The 24,241-nt window shown below is 47.8% G+C and overlaps 12 non-coding genes across 12 annotated transcripts; all 12 read left to right on the forward strand.

The window, feature by feature from the left end:
• The first annotated feature begins 180 nt into the window (after positions 1-180).
• On the forward strand, positions 181-371 carry LOC142697238 (U2 spliceosomal RNA). The gene has a single exon (XR_012865052.1). It is a non-coding gene; the product is annotated as a U2 spliceosomal RNA (small nuclear RNA).
• A 1,296-nt stretch (positions 372-1,667) lies between these two features.
• Positions 1,668-1,858, forward strand: LOC142697239 (U2 spliceosomal RNA). Its single transcript, XR_012865053.1, has one exon. It is a non-coding gene; the product is annotated as a U2 spliceosomal RNA (small nuclear RNA).
• Positions 1,859-3,158: 1,300 nt separating this feature from the next.
• Positions 3,159-3,349, forward strand: LOC142697241 (U2 spliceosomal RNA). Its single transcript, XR_012865054.1, has one exon. It is a non-coding gene; the product is annotated as a U2 spliceosomal RNA (small nuclear RNA).
• Positions 3,350-4,617: 1,268 nt separating this feature from the next.
• On the forward strand, positions 4,618-4,808 carry LOC142697242 (U2 spliceosomal RNA). The gene has a single exon (XR_012865055.1). It is a non-coding gene; the product is annotated as a U2 spliceosomal RNA (small nuclear RNA).
• Positions 4,809-6,096: 1,288 nt separating this feature from the next.
• Positions 6,097-6,287, forward strand: LOC142697243 (U2 spliceosomal RNA). Its single transcript, XR_012865056.1, has one exon. It is a non-coding gene; the product is annotated as a U2 spliceosomal RNA (small nuclear RNA).
• A 1,288-nt stretch (positions 6,288-7,575) lies between these two features.
• On the forward strand, positions 7,576-7,766 carry LOC142697245 (U2 spliceosomal RNA). The gene has a single exon (XR_012865058.1). It is a non-coding gene; the product is annotated as a U2 spliceosomal RNA (small nuclear RNA).
• A 1,272-nt stretch (positions 7,767-9,038) lies between these two features.
• On the forward strand, positions 9,039-9,229 carry LOC142697246 (U2 spliceosomal RNA). Its single transcript, XR_012865059.1, has one exon. It is a non-coding gene; the product is annotated as a U2 spliceosomal RNA (small nuclear RNA).
• A 1,292-nt stretch (positions 9,230-10,521) lies between these two features.
• On the forward strand, positions 10,522-10,712 carry LOC142697247 (U2 spliceosomal RNA). The gene has a single exon (XR_012865060.1). It is a non-coding gene; the product is annotated as a U2 spliceosomal RNA (small nuclear RNA).
• Positions 10,713-12,024: 1,312 nt separating this feature from the next.
• Positions 12,025-12,215, forward strand: LOC142697248 (U2 spliceosomal RNA). The gene has a single exon (XR_012865061.1). It is a non-coding gene; the product is annotated as a U2 spliceosomal RNA (small nuclear RNA).
• Positions 12,216-13,503: 1,288 nt separating this feature from the next.
• Positions 13,504-13,694, forward strand: LOC142697249 (U2 spliceosomal RNA). Its single transcript, XR_012865062.1, has one exon. It is a non-coding gene; the product is annotated as a U2 spliceosomal RNA (small nuclear RNA).
• Positions 13,695-14,990: 1,296 nt separating this feature from the next.
• On the forward strand, positions 14,991-15,181 carry LOC142697250 (U2 spliceosomal RNA). Its single transcript, XR_012865063.1, has one exon. It is a non-coding gene; the product is annotated as a U2 spliceosomal RNA (small nuclear RNA).
• Positions 15,182-16,458: 1,277 nt separating this feature from the next.
• Positions 16,459-16,649, forward strand: LOC142697252 (U2 spliceosomal RNA). The gene has a single exon (XR_012865064.1). It is a non-coding gene; the product is annotated as a U2 spliceosomal RNA (small nuclear RNA).
• Positions 16,650-24,241: the final 7,592 nt, after the last annotated feature.

A 24,241-nucleotide genomic window follows, 5' to 3' on the forward strand; every position in this document is an offset into this window, starting at 1 on the left:
GTGCAAGCAAAAGAAGCAAATCCTGTCTAGCTTCCTCTCCGGCCTTTATTCACCTCCCGTGTAGCTGTGAGTGTGTGAGCCTGCAGGGCCCCATGGAATTGCCTAGAAGTAGGCTGAATCGCTGCAAGGGCTGAACAGCAGTATCGGGCAGGCTCGGGCAACGCGCGGCCCGTTCGGGTTATCGCTTCTCGGCCTTTTGGCTAAGATCAAGTGTAGTATCTGTTCTTATCAGTTTAATATCTGATACGTCCCCTATCTGGGGACCATATATTAAATGGATTTTTAGAACAGGGAGATGGAAATAGAGCTTGCTCTGTCCACTCCACGCATTGACCTGGTATTGCAGTATTTCCAGGACCGGTGCACCCTTTCCTTATGTGTTGACTAAAAGCAGATTCCAAAAGTGTTTTTTGTCTTTGCTATTGTTTCTGTCTTTCTGAAGGGATCTCCCCTTTTAATCCCATTATTTCAACACCTGTTGGACAATGCATGAGTGATAATGAGCTCATTGATTAAATGCAATTAATGAATAGATTGCCACCTCTTGTTGTGTGTCGTCTGTGTTTCTGTGTTTCCGGCATTTCACATTGGAACACCTCATTCACCTTCCTTGTCTTCTCTCCGCCCTCCCTTTTAGGTAAGTTAAAGAGCTGCACCTGAGCCAGCCACTGATTGATTGATTGATTGATTGATTGATTGATTGATTGATTGATTGATTGATGCAGCACAACAGTACAGTCAAATAGTGGAGTGGAGTAGGGGAACAGCAAACAGCCAATAAAGCAGCCCGCCCGCTCGCCTGCCCGCCACAATGGACCTACCTGTGTACACTAGATGGATGTGATGGAATGTACTGTCGTCCCTACATTTCAAGAAGAAGTAAGAATTGCAGTTGCAACAAAGCCTTGCTTGCCTACAAAGAGAGCAGCAATTTGGATTTGTTACTATGTTACCTAGAAGAATAACAAACTGTGCAAGGATGGAGGTTGTAGGAGCAAGGAGAAGTTGTCTGTAAAGTTGGTGGATGCCTATTTTCCATTTTGCAGTCCCTTGTCTCCCTCTTGTGGCCTCCTGGAGGCAACTAGCTGTGCAAAAAAAAGACAGCCTGGCGGCCGGCTGTTGCAGTGTTGCCCTCTCAGGCAACACTGAGTGACTGACTGAGCCTCACCGTCTTATATAAAGTTCAGACGGAACTTTGCACGTGTCATAGTGGAGCCCTCAGGATTCCAGAGCCAGCTTTCTGACATCATAATGGGGCCTCAGAGATAAAAGCCTGGGCCCAGGCAGTGTTGGTCAGTGCTGCTCAGCAGGCAGCACTGGACTGGACTGGATTACAGCTGATACAAGGTGTGAAGGAACAAGGGGTGGCTGTGGGCATGCACTTGCTGCCGCTGCCAGTGTTTATCTGCATGGCAGCAGGGCATTTGGGCGTTGCCAGGAAGGCGTTTTTATGTAGATTCCTCCTCTTTCAGCACTGCATTGTGGTGCAGCAAGCAAAAGAAGCAAATCCTGTCTGGCTTCCTCTCCGGCCTTTATTCACCTCCCGTGTAGCTGTGAGTGTGTGAGCCTGCAGGGCCCCATGGAATTGCCTAGAAGTAGGCTGAATCGCTGCAAGGGCTGAACAGCAGTATCGGGCAGGCTCGGGCAACGCGCGGCCCATTCGGGTTATCGCTTCTCGGCCTTTTGGCTAAGATCAAGTGTAGTATCTGTTCTTATCAGTTTAATATCTGATACGTCCCCTATCTGGGGACCATATATTAAATGGATTTTTAGAACAGGGAGATGGAAATAGAGCTTGCTCTGTCCACTCCACGCATTGACCTGGTATTGCAGTATTTCCAGGACCGGTGCACCCTTTCCTTATGTGTTGACTAAAAGCAGATTCCAAAAGTGTTTTTTGTCTTTGCTATTGTTTCTGTCTTTCTGAAGGGATCTCCCCTTTTAATCCCATTATTTCAACACCTGTTGGACAATGCATGAGTGATAATGAGCTCATTGATTAAATGCAATTAATGAATAGATTGCCACCTCTTGTTGTGTGTCGTCTGTGTTTCTGTGTTTCCGGCATTTCACATTGGAACACCTCATTCACCTTCCTTGTCTTCTCTCCGCCCTCCCTTTTAGGTAAGTTAAAGAGCTGCACCTGAGCCAGCCACTGATTGATTGATTGATTGATTGATTGATTGATTGATTGATTGATTGATTGATTGATTGATTGATGCAGCACAACAGTCAAATAGTGGAGTGGAGTAGGGGAACAGCAAACAGCCAATAAAGCAGCCCGCCCGCTCGCCTGCCCGCCACAATGGACCTACCTGTGTACACTAGATGGATGTGATGGAATGTACTGTCGTCCCTACATTTCAAGAAGAAGTAAGAATTGCAGTTGCAACAAAGCCTTGCTTGCCTACAAAGAGAGCAGCAATTTGGATTTGTTACTATGTTACCTAGAAGAATAACAAACTGTGCAAGGATGGAGGTTGTAGGAGCAAGGAGAAGTTGTCTGTAAAGTTGGTGGATGCCTATTTTCCATTTTGCAGTCCCTTGTCTCCCTCTTGTGGCCTCCTGGAGGCAACTAGCTGTGCAAAAAAAAGACAGCCTGGCGGCCGGCTGTTGCAGTGTTGCCCTCTCAGGCAACACTGAGTGACTGACTGAGCCTCACCGTCTTATATAAAGTTCAGACGGAACTTTGCACGTGTCATAGTGGAGCCCTCAGGATTCCAGAGCCAGCTTTCTGACATCATAATGGGGCCTCAGAGATAAAAGCCTGGGCCCAGGCAGTGTTGGTCAGTGCTGCTCAGCAGGCAGCACTGGACTGGACTGGATTACAGCTGATACAAGGTGTGAAGGAACAAGGGGTGGCTGTGGGCATGCACTTGCTGCCGCTGCCAGTGTTTATCTGCATGGCAGCAGGGCATTTGGGCGTTGCCAGGAAGGCGTTTTTATGTAGATTCCTCCTCTTTCAGCACTGCATTGTGGTGCAAGCAAAAGAAGCAAATCCTGTCTGGCTTCCTCTCCGGCCTTTATTCACCTCCCGTGTAGCTGTGAGTGTGTGAGCCTGCAGGGCCCCATGGAATTGCCTAGAAGTAGGCTGAATCGCTGCAAGGGCTGAACAGCAGTATCGGGCAGGCTCGGGCAACGCGCGGCCCGTTCGGGTTATCGCTTCTCGGCCTTTTGGCTAAGATCAAGTGTAGTATCTGTTCTTATCAGTTTAATATCTGATACGTCCCCTATCTGGGGACCATATATTAAATGGATTTTTAGAACAGGGAGATGGAAATAGAGCTTGCTCTGTCCACTCCACGCATTGACCTGGTATTGCAGTATTTCCAGGACCGGTGCACCCTTTCCTTATGTGTTGACTAAAAGCAGATTCCAAAAGTGTTTTTTGTCTTTGCTATTGTTTCTGTCTTTCTGAAGGGATCTCCCCTTTTAATCCCATTATTTCAACACCTGTTGGACAATGCATGAGTGATAATGAGCTCATTGATTAAATGCAATTAATGAATAGATTGCCACCTCTTGTTGTGTGTCGTCTGTGTTTCTGTGTTTCCGGCATTTCACATTGGAACACCTCATTCACCTTCCTTGTCTTCTCTCCGCCCTCCCTTTTAGGTAAGTTAAAGAGCTGCACCTGAGCCAGCCACTGATTGATTGATTGATTGATTGATTGATTGATGCAGCACAACAGTCAAATAGTGGAGTGGAGTAGGGGAACAGCAAACAGCCAATAAAGCAGCCCGCCCGCTCGCCTGCCCGCCACAATGGACCTACCTGTGTACACTAGATGGATGTGATGGAATGTACTGTCGTCCCTACATTTCAAGAAGAAGTAAGAATTGCAGTTGCAACAAAGCCTTGCTTGCCTACAAAGAGAGCAGCAATTTGGATTTGTTACTATGTTACCTAGAAGAATAACAAACTGTGCAAGGATGGAGGTTGTAGGAGCAAGGAGAAGTTGTCTGTAAAGTTGGTGGATGCCTATTTTCCATTTTGCAGTCCCTTGTCTCCCTCTTGTGGCCTCCTGGAGGCAACTAGCTGTGCAAAAAAAAGACAGCCTGGCGGCCGGCTGTTGCAGTGTTGCCCTCTCAGGCAACACTGAGTGACTGACTGAGCCTCACCGTCTTATATAAAGTTCAGACGGAACTTTGCACGTGTCATAGTGGAGCCCTCAGGATTCCAGAGCCAGCTTTCTGACATCATAATGGGGCCTCAGAGATAAAAGCCTGGGCCCAGGCAGTGTTGGTCAGTGCTGCTCAGCAGGCAGCACTGGACTGGACTGGATTACAGCTGATACAAGGTGTGAAGGAACAAGGGGTGGCTGTGGGCATGCACTTGCTGCCGCTGCCAGTGTTTATCTGCATGGCAGCAGGGCATTTGGGCGTTGCCAGGAAGGCGTTTTTATGTAGATTCCTCCTCTTTCAGCACTGCATTGTGGTGCAAGCAAAAGAAGCAAATCCTGTCTGGCTTCCTCTCCGGCCTTTATTCACCTCCCGTGTAGCTGTGAGTGTGTGAGCCTGCAGGGCCCCATGGAATTGCCTAGAAGTAGGCTGAATCGCTGCAAGGGCTGAACAGCAGTATCGGGCAGGCTCGGGCAACGCGCGGCCCATTCGGGTTATCGCTTCTCGGCCTTTTGGCTAAGATCAAGTGTAGTATCTGTTCTTATCAGTTTAATATCTGATACGTCCCCTATCTGGGGACCATATATTAAATGGATTTTTAGAACAGGGAGATGGAAATAGAGCTTGCTCTGTCCACTCCACGCATTGACCTGGTATTGCAGTATTTCCAGGACCGGTGCACCCTTTCCTTATGTGTTGACTAAAAGCAGATTCCAAAAGTGTTTTTTGTCTTTGCTATTGTTTCTGTCTTTCTGAAGGGATCTCCCCTTTTAATCCCATTATTTCAACACCTGTTGGACAATGCATGAGTGATAATGAGCTCATTGATTAAATGCAATTAATGAATAGATTGCCACCTCTTGTTGTGTGTCGTCTGTGTTTCTGTGTTTCCGGCATTTCACATTGGAACACCTCATTCACCTTCCTTGTCTTCTCTCCGCCCTCCCTTTTAGGTAAGTTAAAGAGCTGCACCTGAGCCAGCCACTGATTGATTGATTGATTGATTGATTGATTGATTGATTGATTGATTGATTGATGCAGCACAACAGTCAAATAGTGGAGTGGAGTAGGGGAACAGCAAACAGCCAATAAAGCAGCCCGCCCGCTCGCCTGCCCGCCACAATGGACCTACCTGTGTACACTAGATGGATGTGATGGAATGTACTGTCGTCCCTACATTTCAAGAAGAAGTAAGAATTGCAGTTGCAACAAAGCCTTGCTTGCCTACAAAGAGAGCAGCAATTTGGATTTGTTACTATGTTACCTAGAAGAATAACAAACTGTGCAAGGATGGAGGTTGTAGGAGCAAGGAGAAGTTGTCTGTAAAGTTGGTGGATGCCTATTTTCCATTTTGCAGTCCCTTGTCTCCCTCTTGTGGCCTCCTGGAGGCAACTAGCTGTGCAAAAAAAAGACAGCCTGGCGGCCGGCTGTTGCAGTGTTGCCCTCTCAGGCAACACTGAGTGACTGACTGAGCCTCACCGTCTTATATAAAGTTCAGACGGAACTTTGCACGTGTCATAGTGGAGCCCTCAGGATTCCAGAGCCAGCTTTCTGACATCATAATGGGGCCTCAGAGATAAAAGCCTGGGCCCAGGCAGTGTTGGTCAGTGCTGCTCAGCAGGCAGCACTGGACTGGACTGGATTACAGCTGATACAAGGTGTGAAGGAACAAGGGGTGGCTGTGGGCATGCACTTGCTGCCGCTGCCAGTGTTTATCTGCATGGCAGCAGGGCATTTGGGCGTTGCCAGGAAGGCGTTTTTATGTAGATTCCTCCTCTTTCAGCACTGCATTGTGGTGCAAGCAAAAGAAGCAAATCCTGTCTGGCTTCCTCTCCGGCCTTTATTCACCTCCCGTGTAGCTGTGAGTGTGTGAGCCTGCAGGGCCCCATGGAATTGCCTAGAAGTAGGCTGAATCGCTGCAAGGGCTGAACAGCAGTATCGGGCAGGCTCGGGCAACGCGCGGCCCGTTCGGGTTATCGCTTCTCGGCCTTTTGGCTAAGATCAAGTGTAGTATCTGTTCTTATCAGTTTAATATCTGATACGTCCCCTATCTGGGGACCATATATTAAATGGATTTTTAGAACAGGGAGATGGAAATAGAGCTTGCTCTGTCCACTCCACGCATTGACCTGGTATTGCAGTATTTCCAGGACCGGTGCACCCTTTCCTTATGTGTTGACTAAAAGCAGATTCCAAAAGTGTTTTTTGTCTTTGCTATTGTTTCTGTCTTTCTGAAGGGATCTCCCCTTTTAATCCCATTATTTCAACACCTGTTGGACAATGCATGAGTGATAATGAGCTCATTGATTAAATGCAATTAATGAATAGATTGCCACCTCTTGTTGTGTGTCGTCTGTGTTTCTGTGTTTCCGGCATTTCACATTGGAACACCTCATTCACCTTCCTTGTCTTCTCTCCGCCCTCCCTTTTAGGTAAGTTAAAGAGCTGCACCTGAGCCAGCCACTGATTGATTGATTGATTGATTGATTGATTGATTGATTGATTGATTGATTGATGCAGCACAACAGTCAAATAGTGGAGTGGAGTAGGGGAACAGCAAACAGCCAATAAAGCAGCCCGCCCGCTCGCCTGCCCGCCACAATGGACCTACCTGTGTACACTAGATGGATGTGATGGAATGTATTGTCGTCCCTACATTTCAAGAAGAAGTAAGAATTGCAGTTGCAACAAAGCCTTGCTTGCCTACAAAGAGAGCAGCAATTTGGATTTGTTACTATGTTACCTAGAAGAATAACAAACTGTGCAAGGATGGAGGTTGTAGGAGCAAGGAGAAGTTGTCTGTAAAGTTGGTGGATGCCTATTTTCCATTTTGCAGTCCCTTGTCTCCCTCTTGTGGCCTCCTGGAGGCAACTAGCTGTGCAAAAAAAAGACAGCCTGGCGGCCGGCTGTTGCAGTGTTGCCCTCTCAGGCAACACTGAGTGACTGACTGAGCCTCACCGTCTTATATAAAGTTCAGACGGAACTTTGCACGTGTCATAGTGGAGCCCTCAGGATTCCAGAGCCAGCTTTCTGACATCATAATGGGGCCTCAGAGATAAAAGCCTGGGCCCAGGCAGTGTTGGTCAGTGCTGCTCAGCAGGCAGCACTGGACTGGACTGGATTACAGCTGATACAAGGTGTGAAGGAACAAGGGGTGGCTGTGGGCATGCACTTGCTGCCGCTGCCAGTGTTTATCTGCATGGCAGCAGGGCATTTGGGCGTTGCCAGGAAGGCGTTTTTATGTAGATTCCTCCTCTTTCAGCACTGCATTGTGGTGCAAGCAAAAGAAGCAAATCCTGTCTGGCTTCCTCTCCGGCCTTTATTCACCTCCCGTGTAGCTGTGAGTGTGTGAGCCTGCAGGGCCCCATGGAATTGCCTAGAAGTAGGCTGAATCGCTGCAAGGGCTGAACAGCAGTATCGGGCAGGCTCGGGCAACGCGCGGCCCGTTCGGGTTATCGCTTCTCGGCCTTTTGGCTAAGATCAAGTGTAGTATCTGTTCTTATCAGTTTAATATCTGATACGTCCCCTATCTGGGGACCATATATTAAATGGATTTTTAGAACAGGGAGATGGAAATAGAGCTTGCTCTGTCCACTCCACGCATTGACCTGGTATTGCAGTATTTCCAGGACCGGTGCACCCTTTCCTTATGTGTTGACTAAAAGCAGATTCCAAAAGTGTTTTTTGTCTTTGCTATTGTTTCTGTCTTTCTGAAGGGATCTCCCCTTTTAATCCCATTATTTCAACACCTGTTGGACAATGCATGAGTGATAATGAGCTCATTGATTAAATGCAATTAATGAATAGATTGCCACCTCTTGTTGTGTGTCGTCTGTGTTTCTGTGTTTCCGGCATTTCACATTGGAACACCTCATTCACCTTCCTTGTCTTCTCTCCGCCCTCCCTTTTAGGTAAGTTAAAGAGCTGCACCTGAGCCAGCCACTGATTGATTGATTGATTGATTGATTGATTGATTGATTGATTGATGCAGCACAACAGTCAAATAGTGGAGTGGAGTAGGGGAACAGCAAACAGCCAATAAAGCAGCTCGCCTGCCCGCCACAATGGACCTACCTGTGTACACTAGATGGATGTGATGGAATGTACTGTCGTCCCTACATTTCAAGAAGAAGTAAGAATTGCAGTTGCAACAAAGCCTTGCTTGCCTACAAAGAGAGCAGCAATTTGGATTTGTTACTATGTTACCTAGAAGAATAACAAACTGTGCAAGGATGGAGGTTGTAGGAGCAAGGAGAAGTTGTCTGTAAAGTTGGTGGATGCCTATTTTCCATTTTGCAGTCCCTTGTCTCCCTCTTGTGGCCTCCTGGAGGCAACTAGCTGTGCAAAAAAAAGACAGCCTGGCGGCCGGCTGTTGCAGTGTTGCCCTCTCAGGCAACACTGAGTGACTGACTGAGCCTCACCGTCTTATATAAAGTTCAGACGGAACTTTGCACGTGTCATAGTGGAGCCCTCAGGATTCCAGAGCCAGCTTTCTGACATCATAATGGGGCCTCAGAGATAAAAGCCTGGGCCCAGGCAGTGTTGGTCAGTGCTGCTCAGCAGGCAGCACTGGACTGGACTGGATTACAGCTGATACAAGGTGTGAAGGAACAAGGGGTGGCTGTGGGCATGCACTTGCTGCCGCTGCCAGTGTTTATCTGCATGGCAGCAGGGCATTTGGGCGTTGCCAGGAAGGCGTTTTTATGTAGATTCCTCCTCTTTCAGCACTGCATTGTGGTGCAAGCAAAATAAGCAAATCCTGTCTGGCTTCCTCTCCGGCCTTTATTCACCTCCCGTGTAGCTGTGAGTGTGTGAGCCTGCAGGGCCCCATGGAATTGCCTAGAAGTAGGCTGAATCGCTGCAAGGGCTGAACAGCAGTATCGGGCAGGCTCGGGCAACGCGCGGCCCGTTCGGGTAATCGCTTCTCGGCCTTTTGGCTAAGATCAAGTGTAGTATCTGTTCTTATCAGTTTAATATCTGATACGTCCCCTATCTGGGGACCATATATTAAATGGATTTTTAGAACAGGGAGATGGAAATAGAGCTTGCTCTGTCCACTCCACGCATTGACCTGGTATTGCAGTATTTCCAGGACCGGTGCACCCTTTCCTTATGTGTTGACTAAAAGCAGATTCCAAAAGTGTTTTTTGTCTTTGCTATTGTTTCTGTCTTTCTGAAGGGATCTCCCCTTTTAATCCCATTATTTCAACACCTGTTGGACAATGCATGAGTGATAATGAGCTCATTGATTAAATGCAATTAATGAATAGATTGCCACCTCTTGTTGTGTGTCGTCTGTGTTTCTGTGTTTCCGGCATTTCACATTGGAACACCTCATTCACCTTCCTTGTCTTCTCTCCGCCCTCCCTTTTAGGTAAGTTAAAGAGCTGCACCTGAGCCAGCCACTGATTGATTGATTGATTGATTGATTGATTGATTGATTGATTGATTGATTGATTGATGCAGCACAACAGTCAAATAGTGGAGTGGAGTAAGGGAACAGCAAACAGCCAATAAAGCAGCCCGCCCGCTCGCCTGCCCGCCACAATGGACCTACCTGTGTACACTAGATGGATGTGATGGAATGTACTGTCGTCCCTACATTTCAAGAAGAAGTAAGAATTGCAGTTGCAACAAAGCCTTGCTTGCCTACAAAGAGAGCAGCAATTTGGATTTGTTACTATGTTACCTAGAAGAATAACAAACTGTGCAAGGATGGAGGTTGTAGGAGCAAGGAGAAGTTGTCTGTAAAGTTGGTGGATGCCTATTTTCCATTTTGCAGTCCCTTGTCTCCCTCTTGTGGCCTCCTGGAGGCAACTAGCTGTGCAAAAAAAAGACAGCCTGGCGGCCGGCTGTTGCAGTGTTGCCCTCTCAGGCAACACTGAGTGACTGACTGAGCCTCACCGTCTTATATAAAGTTCAGACGGAACTTTGCACGTGTCATAGTGGAGCCCTCAGGATTCCAGAGCCAGCTTTCTGACATCATAATGGGGCCTCAGAGATAAAAGCCTGGGCCCAGGCAGTGTTGGTCAGTGCTGCTCAGCAGGCAGCACTGGACTGGACTGGATTACAGCTGATACAAGGTGTGAAGGAACAAGGGGTGGCTGTGGGCATGCACTTGCTGCCGCTGCCAGTGTTTATCTGCATGGCAGCAGGGCATTTGGGCGTTGCCAGGAAGGCGTTTTTATGTAGATTCCTCCTCTTTCAGCACTGCATTGTGGTGCAAGCAAAAGAAGCAAATCCTGTCTGGCTTCCTCTCCGGCCTTTATTCACCTCCCGTGTAGCTGTGAGTGTGTGAGCCTGCAGGGCCCCATGGAATTGCCTAGAAGTAGGCTGAATCGCTGCAAGGGCTGAACAGCAGTATCGGGCAGGCTCGGGCAACGCGCGGCCCGTTCGGGTTATCGCTTCTCGGCCTTTTGGCTAAGATCAAGTGTAGTATCTGTTCTTATCAGTTTAATATCTGATACGTCCCCTATCTGGGGACCATATATTAAATGGATTTTTAGAACAGGGAGATGGAAATAGAGCTTGCTCTGTCCACTCCACGCATTGACCTGGTATTGCAGTATTTCCAGGACCGGTGCACCCTTTCCTTATGTGTTGACTAAAAGCAGATTCCAAAAGTGTTTTTTGTCTTTGCTATTGTTTCTGTCTTTCTGAAGGGATCTCCCCTTTTAATCCCATTATTTCAACACCTGTTGGACAATGCATGAGTGATAATGAGCTCATTGATTAAATGCAATTAATGAATAGATTGCCACCTCTTGTTGTGTGTCGTCTGTGTTTCTGTGTTTCCGGCATTTCACATTGGAACACCTCATTCACCTTCCTTGTCTTCTCTCCGCCCTCCCTTTTAGGTAAGTTAAAGAGCTGCACCTGAGCCAGCCACTGATTGATTGATTGATTGATTGATTGATTGATTGATTGATTGATTGATTGATTGATTGATTGATTGATTGATTGATGCAGCACAACAGTCAAATAGTGGAGTGGAGTAGGGGAACAGCAAACAGCCAATAAAGCAGCCCGCCCGCTCGCCTGCCCGCCACAATGGACCTACCTGTGTACACTAGATGGATGTGATGGAATGTACTGTCGTCCCTACATTTCAAGAAGAAGTAAGAATTGCAGTTGCAACAAAGCCTTGCTTGCCTACAAAGAGAGCAGCAATTTGGATTTGTTACTATGTTACCTAGAAGAATAACAAACTGTGCAAGGATGGAGGTTGTAGGAGCAAGGAGAAGTTGTCTGTAAAGTTGGTGGATGCCTATTTTCCATTTTGCAGTCCCTTGTCTCCCTCTTGTGGCCTCCTGGAGGCAACTAGCTGTGCAAAAAAAAGACAGCCTGGCGGCCGGCTGTTGCAGTGTTGCCCTCTCAGGCAACACTGAGTGACTGACTGAGCCTCACCGTCTTATATAAAGTTCAGACGGAACTTTGCACGTGTCATAGTGGAGCCCTCAGGATTCCAGAGCCAGCTTTCTGACATCATAATGGGGCCTCAGAGATAAAAGCCTGGGCCCAGGCAGTGTTGGTCAGTGCTGCTCAGCAGGCAGCACTGGACTGGACTGGATTACAGCTGATACAAGGTGTGAAGGAACAAGGGGTGGCTGTGGGCATGCACTTGCTGCCGCTGCCAGTGTTTATCTGCATGGCAGCAGGGCATTTGGGCGTTGCGAGGAAGGCGTTTTTATGTAGATTCCTCCTCTTTCAGCACTGCATTGTGGTGCAAGCAAAAGAAGCAAATCCTGTCTGGCTTCCTCTCCGGCCTTTATTCACCTCCCGTGTAGCTGTGAGTGTGTGAGCCTGCAGGGCCCCATGGAATTGCCTAGAAGTAGGCTGAATCGCTGCAAGGGCTGAACAGCAGTATCGGGCAGGCTCGGGCAACGCGCGGCCCGTTCGGGTAATCGCTTCTCGGCCTTTTGGCTAAGATCAAGTGTAGTATCTGTTCTTATCAGTTTAATATCTGATACGTCCCCTATCTGGGGACCATATATTAAATGGATTTTTAGAACAGGGAGATGGAAATAGAGCTTGCTCTGTCCACTCCACGCATTGACCTGGTATTGCAGTATTTCCAGGACCGGTGCACCCTTTCCTTATGTGTTGACTAAAAGCAGATTCCAAAAGTGTTTTTTGTCTTTGCTATTGTTTCTGTCTTTCTGAAGGGATCTCCCCTTTTAATCCCATTATTTCAACACCTGTTGGACAATGCATGAGTGATAATGAGCTCATTGATTAAATGCAATTAATGAATAGATTGCCACCTCTTGTTGTGTGTCGTCTGTGTTTCTGTGTTTCCGGCATTTCACATTGGAACACCTCATTCACCTTCCTTGTCTTCTCTCCGCCCTCCCTTTTAGGTAAGTTAAAGAGCTGCACCTGAGCCAGCCACTGATTGATTGATTGATTGATTGATTGATTGATTGATTGATTGATTGATTGATGCAGCACAACAGTCAAATAGTGGAGTGGAGTAAGGGAACAGCAAACAGCCAATAAAGCAGCCCGCCCGCTCGCCTGCCCGCCACAATGGACCTACCTGTGTACACTAGATGGATGTGATGGAATGTACTGTCGTCCCTACATTTCAAGAAGAAGTAAGAATTGCAGTTGCAACAAAGCCTTGCTTGCCTACAAAGAGAGCAGCAATTTGGATTTGTTACTATGTTACCTAGAAGAATAACAAACTGTGCAAGGATGGAGGTTGTAGGAGCAAGGAGAAGTTGTCTGTAAAGTTGGTGGATGCCTATTTTCCATTTTGCAGTCCCTTGTCTCCCTCTTGTGGCCTCCTGGAGGCAACTAGCTGTGCAAAAAAAAGACAGCCTGGCGGCCGGCTGTTGCAGTGTTGCCCTCTCAGGCAACACTGAGTGACTGACTGAGCCTCACCGTCTTATATAAAGTTCAGACGGAACTTTGCACGTGTCATAGTGGAGCCCTCAGGATTCCAGAGCCAGCTTTCTGACATCATAATGGGGCCTCAGAGATAAAAGCCTGGGCCCAGGCAGTGTTGGTCAGTGCTGCTCAGCAGGCAGCACTGGACTGGACTGGATTACAGCTGATACAAGGTGTGAAGGAACAAGGGGTGGCTGTGGGCATGCACTTGCTGCCGCTGCCAGTGTTTATCTGCATGGCAGCAGGGCATTTGGGCGTTGCCAGGAAGGCGTTTTTATGTAGATTCCTCCTCTTTCAGCACTGCATTGTGGTGCAAGCAAAAGAAGCAAATCCTGTCTGGCTTCCTCTCCGGCCTTTATTCACCTCCCGTGTAGCTGTGAGTGTGTGAGCCTGCAGGGCCCCATGGAATTGCCTAGAAGTAGGCTGAATCGCTGCAAGGGCTGAACAGCAGTATCGGGCAGGCTCGGGCAACGCGCGGCCCGTTCGGGTTATCGCTTCTCGGCCTTTTGGCTAAGATCAAGTGTAGTATCTGTTCTTATCAGTTTAATATCTGATACGTCCCCTATCTGGGGACCATATATTAAATGGATTTTTAGAACAGGGAGATGGAAATAGAGCTTGCTCTGTCCACTCCACGCATTGACCTGGTATTGCAGTATTTCCAGGACCGGTGCACCCTTTCCTTATGTGTTGACTAAAAGCAGATTCCAAAAGTGTTTTTTGTCTTTGCTATTGTTTCTGTCTTTCTGAAGGGATCTCCCCTTTTAATCCCATTATTTCAACACCTGTTGGACAATGCATGAGTGATAATGAGCTCATTGATTAAATGCAATTAATGAATAGATTGCCACCTCTTGTTGTGTGTCGTCTGTGTTTCTGTGTTTCCGGCATTTCACATTGGAACACCTCATTCACCTTCCTTGTCTTCTCTCCGCCCTCCCTTTTAGGTAAGTTAAAGAGCTGCACCTGAGCCAGCCACTGATTGATTGATTGATTGATTGATTGATTGATTGATTGATTGATTGATTGATTGATTGATGCAGCACAACAGTCAAATAGTGGAGTGGAGTAGGGGAACAGCAAACAGCCAATAAAGCAGCCCGCCCGCTCGCCTGCCCGCCACAATGGACCTACCTGTGTACACTAGATGGATGTGATGGAATGTACTGTCGTCCCTACATTTCAAGAAGAAGTAAGAATTGCAGTTGCAACAAAGCCTTGCTTGCCTACAAAGAGAGCAGCAATTTGGATTTGTTACTATGTTACCTAGAAGAATAACAAACTGTGCAAGGATGGAGGTTGTAGGAGCAAGGAGAAGTTGTCTGTAAAGTTGGTGGATGCCTATTTTCCATTTTGCAGTCCCTTGTCTCCCTCTTGTGGCCTCCTGGAGGCAACTAGCTGTGCAAAAAAAAGACAGCCTGGCGGCCGGCTGTTGCAGTGTTGCCCTCTCAGGCAACACTGAGTGACTGACTGAGCCTCACCGTCTTATATAAAGTTCAGACGGAACTTTGCACGTGTCATAGTGGAGCCCTCAGGATTCCAGAGCCAGCTTTCTGACATCATAATGGGGCCTCAGAGATAAAAGCCTGGGCCCAGGCAGTGTTGGTCAGTGCTGCTCAGCAGGCAGCACTGGACTGGACTGGATTACAGCTGATACAAGGTGTGAAGGAACAAGGGGTGGCTGTGGGCATGCACTTGCTGCCGCTGCCAGTGTTTATCTGCATGGCAGCAGGGCATTTGGGCGTTGCCAGGAAGGCGTTTTTATGTAGATTCCTCCTCTTTCAGCACTGCATTGTGGTGCAAGCAAAAGAAGCAAATCCTGTCTGGCTTCCTCTCCGGCCTTTATTCACCTCCCGTGTAGCTGTGAGTGTGTGAGCCTGCAGGGCCCCATGGAATTGCCTAGAAGTAGGCTGAATCGCTGCAAGGGCTGAACAGCAGTATCGGGCAGGCTCGGGCAACGCGCGGCCCGTTCGGGTTATCGCTTCTCGGCCTTTTGGCTAAGATCAAGTGTAGTATCTGTTCTTATCAGTTTAATATCTGATACGTCCCCTATCTGGGGACCATATATTAAATGGATTTTTAGAACAGGGAGATGGAAATAGAGCTTGCTCTGTCCACTCCACGCATTGACCTGGTATTGCAGTATTTCCAGGACCGGTGCACCCTTTCCTTATGTGTTGACTAAAAGCAGATTCCAAAAGTGTTTTTTGTCTTTGCTATTGTTTATGTCTTTCTGAAGGGATCTCCCCTTTTAATCCCAATATTTCAACACCTGTTGGACAATGCATGAGTGATAATGAGCTCATTGATTAAATGCAATTAATGAATAGATTGCCACCTCTTGTTGTGTGTCGTCTGTGTTTCTGTGTTTCCGGCATTTCACATTGGAACACCTCATTCACCTTCCTTGTCTTCTCTCCGCCCTCCCTTTTAGGTAAGTTAAAGAGCTGCACCTGAGCCAGCCACTGATTGATTGATTGATTGATTGATTGATTGATTGATTGATGCAGCACAACAGTCAAATAGTGGAGTGGAGTAGGGGAACAGCAAACAGCCAATAAAGCAGCCCGCCCGCTCGCCTGCCCGCCACAATGGACCTACCTGTGTACACTAGATGGATGTGATGGAATGTACTGTCGTCCCTACATTTCAAGAAGAAGTAAGAATTGCAGTTGCAACAAAGCCTTGCTTGCCTACAAAGAGAGCAGCAATTTGGATTTGTTACTATGTTACCTAGAAGAATAACAAACTGTGCAAGGATGGAGGTTGTAGGAGCAAGGAGAAGTTGTCTGTAAAGTTGGTGGATGCCTATTTTCCATTTTGCAGTCCCTTGTCTCCCTCTTGTGGCCTCCTGGAGGCAACTAGCTGTGCAAAAAAAAGACAGCCTGGCGGCCGGCTGTTGCAGTGTTGCCCTCTCAGGCAACACTGAGTGACTGACTGAGCCTCACCGTCTTATATAAAGTTCAGACGGAACTTTGCACGTGTCATAGTGGAGCCCTCAGGATTCCAGAGCCAGCTTTCTGACATCATAATGGGGCCTCAGAGATAAAAGCCTGGGCCCAGGCAGTGTTGGGTCAGTGCTGCTCAGCAGGCAGCACTGGACTGGACTGGATTACAGCTGATACAAGGTGTGAAGGAACAAGGGGTGGCTGTGGGCATGCACTTGCTGCCGCTGCCAGTGTTTATCTGCATGGCAGCAGGGCATTTGGGCGTTGCCAGGAAGGCGTTTTTATGTAGATTCCTCCTCTTTCAGCACTGCATTGTGGTGCAAGCAAAAGAAGCAAATCCTGTCTGGCTTCCTCTCCGGCCTTTATTCACCTCCCGTGTAGCTGTGAGTGTGTGAGCCTGCAGGGCCCCATGGAATTGCCTAGAAGTAGGCTGAATCGCTGCAAGGGCTGAACAGCAGTATCGGGCAGGCTCGGGCAACGCGCGGCCCGTTCGGGTTATCGCTTCTCGGCCTTTTGGCTAAGATCAAGTGTAGTATCTGTTCTTATCAGTTTAATATCTGATACGTCCCCTATCTGGGGACCATATATTAAATGGATTTTTAGAACAGGGAGATGGAAATAGAGCTTGCTCTGTCCACTCCACGCATTGACCTGGTATTGCAGTATTTCCAGGACCGGTGCACCCTTTCCTTATGTGTTGACTAAAAGCAGATTCCAAAAGTGTTTTTTGTCTTTGCTATTGTTTCTGTCTTTCTGAAGGGATCTCCCCTTTTAATCCCATTATTTCAACACCTGTTGGACAATGCATGAGTGATAATGAGCTCATTGATTAAATGCAATTAATGAATAGATTGCCACCTCTTGTTGTGTGTCGTCTGTGTTTCTGTGTTTCCGGCATTTCACATTGGAACACCTCATTCACCTTCCTTGTCTTCTCTCCGCCCTCCCTTTTAGGTAAGTTAAAGAGCTGCACCTGAGCCAGCCACTGATTGATTGATTGATTGATTGATTGATTGATTGATTGATTGATTGATTGATTGATTGATTGATTGATGCAGCACAACAGTCAAATAGTGGAGTGGAGTAGGGGAACAGCAAACAGCCAATAAAGCAGCCCGCCCGCTCGCCTGCCCGCCACAATGGACCTACCTGTGTACACTAGATGGATGTGATGGAATGTACTGTCGTCCCTACATTTCAAGAAGAAGTAAGAATTGCAGTTGCAACAAAGCCTTGCTTGCCTACAAAGAGAGCAGCAATTTGGATTTGTTACTATGTTACCTAGAAGAATAACAAACTGTGCAAGGATGGAGGTTGTAGGAGCAAGGAGAAGTTGTCTGTAAAGTTGGTGGATGCCTATTTTCCATTTTGCAGTCCCTTGTCTCCCTCTTGTGGCCTCCTGGAGGCAACTAGTGCAGCATCCCAGAAGATACCCTTCTGGTTCCCTGTTATTTGTATGTCATGCATTGTATGTGTTTTACATGTCTTTATTATTTTTCACACAGTGTGCTGTTCACCAGCTGAAGAGAAGGATGAAGGTATCAGTGGGGAGCCACTAGAGGGTGCATTGTACATCTAGCATTGTTTGAAAAGGGGGTGGAGCCTGGCTACTGCCCTAGAGCCTCACTCTGACTCTGTCTCACAGTCTACACGGAGGAGTCGGGTCGTGTCTGTGAGGAGACAGACATGTCTGCTAGCTGCTCTGACACAGCAGATTAATACAATCCTTTCAACTGGCAACAGGTCTCAGCACCTGCAGCCCAATGCAAGAGGAGGAACAGTAAGGAGATTGTAACCAGCATATCATCTCTATCATCACCACAGCAAGTATTATTTAGCTGAGAAGCTGTCTGTCTGTTTCTGAGGAGAAGTCTATATAATATTGGGCCTCAGAACTCCTGCTGGCGCTGTTACCGGTTCTGCCGCACGCCACAATTAATATAAGAAGTGTCTATCAAGTCACTCAACTACAACCCTCATCACTGAGAAAAGTGAGTTCATTTATTACACACGCTGCTGGAAAAGTGAATGATTTCTAGATATAGCTGGACAATTGAAACCCTCATTGGTCACCCACTGGTCCCTTCTTCCCCTCAACTGTTGAAGTGGACAGAAGATAACGTGCCTCCATTTTGGAAGACTGTATAAAGTTCTTCAGTAAACGTGAGTTATTCAAATCCCCTGTGTCGTCTGGTCCCTGCACTGCATAACATCAAGGGCACCCCACATACCACCTTGCCAGGCGCACACATACTACTACCACCATCACGGGAGTTGCTACGGGGGAAAAGACTATCACCACCATCATCCATAGTGCAGCCCCCCTGTCACTGTGCCAGCCCGAGAAGGAGCGAGGGAGGAGAGGTAGAGATTCCTACAGATACCTCAGGCCATACACCGTGCACTTCACTACTGCTCCCATCCTCCTGGGAAGCTCTTCCTCGTGGTTGCTGCATATAAACTTTGGCGTCACGAACAGGATACGTTTAAATCTCATGTGGGCCCCAAACCAGAGAGACTTTGTCCCAAAGCCCTGGTCCCCACCGTACAAAGCTGCAACCGCAGCTGCAAGAGACTATTTCAGCCCCAAAAGGGGTTAAAATCACTGTTTCCCGGCAGTTCCAGCCCAAAAGGGGTTAATCCGCCATTTTACCTCACAAACTGCTGCGTCACAGTTCCATTTACCCGCTCCAGACAGGTTAACCTGCGGCGCCAGTCTAGCGCCACCATCTGGATGATTATAGGAACTCACAATATCCAGCACAGGCAAGAGGGAACGGCCGAAAACTGCTAGGCGCCGCCATCTTGGATGAGTGAAGCCTCTGCACGGCACCTCCACCGCGGATCCCCTGCAACCAGCAACTCTCCCAAAAACATCACAGGAGAGCAACGGAACAGCCCGGTAACAAAGTACAGCCCAGAGGGAAGCAACAGCATACCATCGGTGAGTCCCGATTCAATTGGCCATCAAGTTAACCCCTGCTGTACCACCACCGGTGCCCAATAAAAAGCCCGGGAGCATCCTGGACATCACTCCGGACCCAATAAAAAGTCCGGGAGCACCTTTAACAAGACCCCCGACTCAGTTAAAAGTCCGGGAGCGCCAATAATAGACATTGGAAAAATTTAAAGGGACAGTAACAATGTCGGACTCAAGTGACACGGAAGAGCCCGTTCTCAGCACGGTCACTACACCGGCCATGACAGAAAGAACAACACCTGCTGCAGCACCCTGCATCATGCCGCTGTCCATGCCCTACTATGCAGGGGCCCCATGGCTGCCCCACTACAAAGGTGAACCACACACCTTAAAAGACTTTAGAAAAAAAATGCTTGCCATGTTCCGCCTCTACCCCATTCCAGAAGAACAGAAGGTAGAGATCTTAATGGGACAACTACAAGATGTGGCCCTAAAAGAAGTGGAGTCCTGGCCACGTATCCAAAAGAAGGCTGTGGATCAGATCCTGGTCCAGCTACGTACCACCTTTGAGCCCAAATCCATCTCTGAGCTCAGGATGAGGTTCATGGACAGAGTTCAGCAACCAGGTGAGACACTCCGAAATTTTGCTCTTTCCTTACAGGAGACCATGAGGGCCATGATACAAGCCGACCCCCATGAGGCTGAAAAAGCAGACAGAATCCTGAGGGAGCAGTTCATTGAAGGAGTCGCCTCAGATTCCATGAGTCATCAACTACAAATGATGTCCGTCCAGAACCCTGACAGCACCTTCCATGAGTTTAAAGAACTGGCCATAGAGGTACTAGAAAGAAGGCCCAGAAGAAGAACAGTCAGGGCTACCACCCCTCTTAAAGAGGCAGAAGAGGAACCTGCCCCAGTAGCACCACATCCAACACCTTGCAAGCCCATCACCTACCAGGCTACACAGGCTCAAATCACAGCTGGAGGAGATCAGTACCAAGATCAACTGAAACTCATTGCCAAAAGCCTGGAGCAAGTCTGCCAACGACTGGAGAATCTAGAAGCCAGCTCTCCAGTAAAATGTGAGCTGCCAACATCTAGAGACAGTTATCCAAATAGTCCTAGCAAGGGCTACCGCAATAGTCCCAACAAAACGTCGACAGATCGCTTTGATGAACATGGGAGACCTGCCTGCAGACACTGCCATAAGATAGGTCACCAAGAACGTCAATGCTGGGCGTTAAACGGACGTCTCCCGAGGCAGAGGACCATTCCTCGGGAGGAGAAATAATAGGTCCCAAAGATCTAAAATGGCTGCCACGGTTTGTCGGACCTCGTCCAGAAGTTACCATCCGCATCAATGGAGTACCATTTGCTGCCCTCCTGGATACGGGATCCCAAGTGACAACCATCCAGCAGGCCGCCTTTGAACAACACTGGAGTAGCGAGATCCTGATGCAACCTCCAGAAGCCTGGTTAGACGTCATCGCTACCAACGGCCAGTCCCTACCTCTGCACGGGTACTGGGAGCCTACTGTCCAAGTGGGAGGAGTGCACTTACCTCAGCAAGGAGTCCTCGTGATCAAAGTTAAAGATCAAGGACAACCCACAGTAATTCTGGGAATGAACATCCTAAAGCACTGCTATGGAGAAATGCTAGAGGCCCTACGACAATCCGTCCCCAAGGCTTCCCAGGCTGCCCAGAAGGTAATACACAAGACCATCCGTGTACTGGCTGCCCAACAGCGATTCACCAACGCCAGAGGAGAGATCTGCAGAGCTCGCATCAAGGACCACCATCCAGTAACCCTAAAACCTGGCACAGAAACACTGCTATGGTGTCGGGCCCGTTCAGGCCTACAAGGACTTGACTACCAAGCCCTAGTGGAACCAATACCACTAGATGAACATCCAATGGTTATGGCTGCCCGAAGTTTAGTGACTGTGGTCGAAGGGAAAGTACCCATCCGTCTTCTCAACTTAGGAGACCATTCAGTAACCCTGAGGAAGTACTACCCTGTAGCACAGCTGTCCCAACTCAGTGTGCAAGACCTGGTGGACATTCCAACTGTCACCGCTAAACAGGCTGCACAGCAACTAAAGACGTCAGAAGAAGCACCAGTAACACCCTGGTGGGGAGAAATCCATGTGGGAACTGCAACAACACCTGCCTACCAGATCCAAGGAGTACTTGAAGTGGCTCAGGATAACCATGAAGCCTTCAGTAAGCATCCTCTGGACCATGGGAGAGCAAAAGACATTGAGCACACTATTCCCACTGGTACTCATCCTCCCATTAAGGAAAGACACAGGCCTATACCACCTGCCCTATACCAAGACGTGAAGCAGATGGTCCACGACATGAAAGAGGCTAAAGTCATCCAAGAAAGTCACAGCCCCTGGGCTGCACCACTAGTTCTTGTCAGGAAGAAAGATGGCAACCTTCGCTTCTGTGTGGATTACAGAAAAATTAATAACATTACCCACAAGGATGCCTATCCTCTTCCAAGGATTGAAGAATCTCTGACAGCCCTGGGATCAGCTGCCTACTTCTCTACACTGGATCTCACAAGTGGTTACTGGCAAGTACCAATGTCTCCAGCTGATAGGGAGAAGACAGCCTTCACCACCTCAATGGGCTTATTCGAGTTCAATTGCATGCCCTTCGGACTGTGCAATGCTCCTGGAACATTCCAAAGGCTGATGGAAAGATGCCTAGGTCACAGGAACTTTGAGACTGTGCTCCTATACCTGGATGACGTCATAGTCTACTCCAAGTCCTATGAAGATCATCTCAAGCATCTAGCTGAAGTGTTCCAGGTCCTAACCAAAAATGGCTTAAAAATCAAACCCTCCAAGTGTCACCTCCTCCAACCTCAAGTCCAGTACTTGGGACATATAGTGAGCGCAGAAGGCATAAAGCCAGATCCTGAGAAGATAGCTGCTGTCCACAGTTGGCCTACACCTACCACTGTGAAGGAAGTAAGAAGCTTTCTCGGATTTGCCGGGTACTACCGGAGATTCATTCCTCATTTTGCCCGCATCGCTGAACCGCTACAAGAACTCTTGAGGGGGCACCCTAAAGAACACTTGAAGAGGAGAATTCCCATTAACTGGAAAGAAGAACAAGAAATTGCCTTCCAGTTACTAAAAAGATTATTGACTGAACCACCCATTCTGGGCTACCCAGATTACAGCCTGCCCTTCCATCTTTACACAGATGCAAGCAACCAAGGACTTGGTGCAGTGCTGGCCCAACAACAAGGAGACAAAGAAAGAGTGATCGCCTATGCAAGTAGAGCACTCAAAGGAGCTGAAAGAAACGATCAGAACTATAGTTCCTTCAAGCTGGAGTTCCTTGCATTGGTCTGGGCTGTCACAGAGAAGTTTAAGGACTACCTTGCCGCTTCTTCCTTCACTGTCTTCACAGATAACAACCCGCTAGCACACCTGAACACCGCAAGGCTGGGAGCCTTAGAACAGAGATGGGCTTCACGATTAGCAAATTACAACTTCGTGGTCAAATACAGAACAGGCAAGTCCAACATCAATGCGGATGCCTTGTCCCGCCTGCCTACAGGAGAAGACCCGGAGAATCCTGATGATGACAACCACAAAGAGGAAGTAGAGATGCCTGCATTCTACAACCGCTTTGCAGATCCTGATGCTATCAACAACAAAACCCAGGTACATTGTTCTTCCCAACAGGCCAAGAAGCAGTCACCAGAACAAGAACAATGGGCCCTGTTGCAAGCTGAGAGCAGAGTGATTGGAGATATCCTAGACTACCTGGATACCAAAAAAATACCCATTAGAATCCGCCGAGGCAACACAGACCCAGAACTACTTCGCCTTTGGAGACAAAGGAAACGTCTCTTTGAAGAGAATGGTCTGCTTCTGAGGAGAGTGCTGGATCCCATCACCAGTAATCGGCTGCACCAAATTGTCATCCCAAGGAGAGATGCCAAAGTTGTCCTTGAGGCATACCACAACAAGTCTGGACACTTTGGAGTTCAAAAGACAGAAGCTACAATTCGCAGAAGATTCTATTGGATCGGAATTAGAGGTGATGTCGAGAAATGGTGTCAAGAATGTACTGCTTGTGCCTTAGCAAGAGGAGAGAAGCCAAACCAAAAGGCCCCTCTGCATCCTATCGTGAGTCATCGACCGCTGGAGATCGTGGCCATCGACCATGTGAAAATGGAGCCAAGTAGAACAGGATACACCTATGCCATGACCATCATCGACCATTACACCAAATTCACAGTCGCAGTACCAGTAAAGGACTTGACAGCAAAGACCACCGCTGCAGTCTTCCTAAAAACTTTCCTTCTACCCTATGGCTGTCCTGAGAAGATCTTGACAGATAGAGGTTCTGCATTTGAATCCCAACTATTTCAGGAACTTTGTCAGCTGTACAACTGTAAGAAACTAAGAACAACCGCTTACCATCCCCAAGGAAATGGGTTGTGTGAGAAGATGAACCAGATTCTGATTGAGATGCTCAGAACTTTACCGCCTCATCAGAGAGCTGTCTGGCCAAATCATTTGCCTGAGTTGGTGTACATCTACAACAACACTATGCAAGCCTCCACAGGTTACACCCCATACTTCCTATTGTTCGGAAGACAAGGAAAGCTGCCTTCAGACATTTCATTGAATGTGTCCGTTCCAGATGACTTGAACCCTCTACCAACCACAGAGTGGGTGAGTGAACACCAAAGACGCATGGCTGATGCAAATGAAATTGTTGAAGCTAGGATGGAAGAAGCGAGAAAGAAGCAACAACATGATTATGACCAACATGCTAATGCTAAACCCTTTCAAGTTGGAGACCTTGTCTGGTTGAAAAACTTTCAAAGAACCAGCAAATTGGACACTAAGTGGGAAAGAATCCCTTATACCATCAAGGCTGTCCCATACCAAGGAACAGATATCTATGAGATCCAAAGAGATGGTAAACAACCGCAAATTGTCCACCGTAACAGGCTTAAACTGTGCCTACAAGATCAACAGTTGCCTACCATTGAACAGGAAATATCAATTGAAGAACCAGTTGCAATTGATCTACCAGAAGTAACTGAAGCTATTGAAGCAACAACTACTGAGTCCTCAACTCAAGAGCAACACTTGGACATAAAGAACCCACTGAGTTGGTGGTTTACCCCAATTTTGTCATTCCTTGCACCTGATCCTACACCTACAGTGTCTACAACTCACACAGAGGACAGATCACATCATGTACCTGCTGTTGTTGTACCTGAACCTGTCAGGAGATCAGAGAGAACCACTAAAGGAGTGAAACCAGTTCGCTATAGGGATTGAATATAATTGCAAGTAGGGAACAAGAAAGACTCTTA

This window comes from Rhinoderma darwinii (genome assembly GCF_050947455.1).
Source record: "Rhinoderma darwinii isolate aRhiDar2 chromosome 5 unlocalized genomic scaffold, aRhiDar2.hap1 SUPER_5_unloc_8, whole genome shotgun sequence".
In the NCBI taxonomy this organism is placed as follows: Eukaryota; Metazoa; Chordata; class Amphibia; order Anura; family Rhinodermatidae; genus Rhinoderma; species Rhinoderma darwinii.